Here is a 3,824-nt window from a genome sequence, read left to right as displayed (position 1 = left end):
GGTGAAATTTGGAAAAATATCCTCCAACTATGTATATAAGTAATTCAAAGACACATAACATAGTGCTAGAGGGAAATGGACAGAAACAGAGAGCTAGAACTTGTCATCTGATTGATTTGTCATGATGATCTAGATTTCAGGGAAAGCCAGTGGGAAAGGATTGTGGGCTTAGGACATGGAGATCATTTCCTGGGGGGTGTTATGCATTTTTAAAGATTAATTAATTTATTTGGGATCTAGATTGCCTAAAGAGAGGGAGAGAGGGAGAGATCTTCCATCCAATATTTCACTCCTAGATGGCCACAACAACCCAAAGTTAGGGCAAACCAAAGCTAAGAGCCAGGAGCTTTTTTGGGGTCTACCACACAGGTGGCAGGAACCCCAAGTTCTTGGGTCATTTTCTGCTGCTTAACCCCCAAATCGGCAAAGAGCTGGACCAGTAGTGAAACAGCCAAGATATGAACTGGAAAACATGGAATGCTGGCATTGCAGGAAGCACCTTTGTCTATTACACCACAACACCAACCCCTGATCACCATAATAAATAATGTTCGCATTTTGTCATTGAGCTCCAGTCGGCTTCTTCCTTGAATCCCTGTCCATCTTCTTAGTCAGCACATCAATGCACCATTACTACACTCCTCCCCCTGCTCCCAGACTCCTAAAGTAGGATCTAAGAAAGACACCTGATGGGTGATGTTAGCCAAGGCAGCAAGCCAGGGTCAGGAGCCTCATGAGCCATTGGGTAAAGCGATTGCAATCGTTGAACTAAGTTAAGAACTAGAGGAATAAAAAACGATTGCTTTGTTTTCTGACCTTCCACCTCCAGGCAGCCTCTTCCTCCTCCCCCATGCCAACTGAGGACTTGCTGTGTGAGATTCTACCAGCAAAGATTATTTTCCCATCATCTTTTTTTTTCTTTTTTCTTTAAAGGTTTATTTTGTATTGGAAAGTCAGATACACAGAGAGGAGAGACAGAGAGGAAGATCTTCCATCTGCTGATTCACTCCCCACAAGGCCGCAACGGCCAGAGCTCAGCTGAGCTGAAATCAGGGGCCAGGAACACCCTCTGGGTCTCCCAGATGGGTGCAGGGTCCCAAGGCTTCGGGCCGTCCTCAACTGCTTTTCCAGGCCACAAGCAGGGAGCTGGATGGGAAGTGGGGCCACCAGGATTAAAACTGGTGCCCATATGGGATCCCGGCGCGTGCCAGATGACAACTTTACCTGATAGGCTCCTGCACCAGCCCCCTTTCCACCATCATCTTTCAAAAGAGACACACATACCCACCCTTGGCTGAGAACACCTTTTAGTAAGGACCTCCTTTTGGTGTGACTGTCAACAACATTGTCCAGGAACAGTGGCTCCCCCCCCCCCCCGGTGGCCCACACAGTGGAGAAAACCTACTGTAGAGAGGGTGGAGATCCTGCCTGGTCTGCTGCAGTCCCTCCAGTTCACTGCCTTTCAGTTACTCTGCCAGATGAAAAAATACAGCTTACCTGTTTCTGTTGAAGATTAAAGAAAATAATCATTAACAAACTTTTTAAACTGTAGTGTGCCCTCAACTACAAGGTATCCATGTTATTTTAAAGTTTTACTAAAGGTGGGTATTCATGAGCACAACATATGTAACTTAAAGAAGTAGAGACAGATGGTTCCGGGAGTAAAAGTGCTAATGATATGTTACACAATCAAATTGAAAGAAAGAAATGGATAGTTATATTAGTGTAAGTTTTCAGTCCATTTGAATAGATTATTAAATCAGATTTCATAATACTATAGTTCATATTGACTTGCAAACTAAATTGAAATGAAAAAGTCAGAAAGGAGGGCCTAGTGCGGTAGCCTAGCAGCTACCGTGCTGGCATCCCATATGGACACGGGTTCTAATCCCAGCGACAATGTTTCCCATCCAGCTCCCTGCCTGTGACCTGGGAAAGCAGTAGAGGACAGCCCAAAGCCTTGGGACCCTGCACCCACATGGGAGATCCAGAAGGGGCTCCTGGCTCCTGGCTCCAGATTGGCTGAGCTCCAGCCTTTGCCAGCACTTGGGGAGTGATTCAGCAGATGGAAAATCTTCCTCTCTGTCTCTCCTGCTGTCTGTATATCTGACTTTCCAATAAATAACTAGATCTTTTTTTTTTTCTGAAAGAAGAGGTAAAGTAAGAGTAATTGAAATAATTCTTTTATTAGTGTAATATAACATTCTTAATCATTGGCTTCAGAAAGGTATGGATCAAAGATTGACAAAAGTAGATTCGCAACAGTACTGATTAAAGCACCTTCCTCTTACTCTCTGTTGTTGTTGTTGTTGACTTTTTTTCTTTTCTAATTTGAAGGTGAGTTGCTGGGATTTTGATCCCATTCCCTTCCATGAAGAGCTGCAATGACCCCTGCAAGTGGCAGACCGCTCTCTGTCCCAGTGGCTGGAGACTGATCACCTCTCTTTGCAGTCCTCTGATCCCCTGCACACACTTGACAGCCACCCGCACACACGGCTTCTCAAGGACAACACGAGATTCCTGAAATGTGAAACCCAGCCGGCTGTCCCAGGCACAGGGGCACAGTTGTTCACAGTGGAAAGAATCTCCCTCTGGTATTCAGCTCAATTGGCAGTCTCTGCTGAGGAAGGGGGAAAATTTACAAGGGATTTGGTGGTACAATGCCCTCTTGCCCCACCTGCTCCTTCTCCTCCTAAAACGAGGCAGCTGCCTGTCCTCACGGCATACCAGCTCCTGCCCGAGAATTAAAAGATCTGACTGTACTCCCAGGTGCTTTGGAGTCAAAAGCTGCCGGCAGAAGCCACATGGAAGACCCCAGCACAAGCAAGACATTCATTCATGGCAAACAGCTGCTCCGATGAAATATGAGTGGAACGTGGTGAGTCGTGCTGAACTGCTGAACACAAATCTGAATTTAAAATAAAGCTTAACAGGATAATCAAATCAAGCCATTGAATTTATTTTTTAATTAGGGAGAAAAGAATTTGCATTCCCCATTTATACCTTCCTACTCTGAACAGTTTGGAGTAAATAGATAATTGATTTCTCAATATTTTAAATACAAAAGGGAAACATTGTATCATTTCCTACAACTGATTTAGGATACAGCAAAGATCACACAATGTTCATGGAACTATACCAAGATGTGTTTTTTTTTTCCTGATTGACTTTGTTTATTTTTTTTATTCATTAATTACATTGTATTATGTGACACAGTTTAGTTGAAGACAAGTGCATCAGTCCTACCATTTTTATGCCCAGGGTTATCCTGTGTGCCCACGGAACACTGTATAACAGGAACAAAGCAAGCACACGTAAAGGCAAGATCTCAAAAAGCCTGAAGGAAAAAAGATAAGTTTGAGGGCCTGGGCCATGGTATAGTAGGCTAAACCTCTACCTGTTGCACCAGTATCCCATTTGAGTGCCTGTTTGTATTCCAGCTGCTCTGCTTCTGATCCAGCTCCCTGCTTAGGGACTAAAGGATGGCTCAGTGCCTTGGACCTTGCACCTACATGGGAGTCACAGAAGAGGCTTCCAGCTCCTGGCCTCAGATCGACTCAGTTCCAGCTATTGCAGCCATTTAGAGGGTGAACCAGTGGCTGAGAGATTCTCTCTCTTTCTTTCTGTCTCTCTCCTCTCTATAACTTTGCCTTCCAAATAAAAATAAAATAACTTCAGATGCTGGACTGCCTGACATTGTACCAACAATGTTGGGGTACACTCAAATAAGAGACTAATGGAATTATGAATCCTTTGAAGGACTACACTGTTGTAGTAAAATGGGGAAAATCTGTTGGGGGTGGGAGCTTAGGAGGGAATACCAG

The sequence above is a fragment of the Ochotona princeps genome, chromosome 1 (genome assembly GCF_030435755.1).
Source record: "Ochotona princeps isolate mOchPri1 chromosome 1, mOchPri1.hap1, whole genome shotgun sequence".
NCBI classification, from domain to species: domain Eukaryota; kingdom Metazoa; phylum Chordata; class Mammalia; order Lagomorpha; family Ochotonidae; genus Ochotona; species Ochotona princeps.
Note: the sequence above shows the minus strand (reverse complement) of the source record.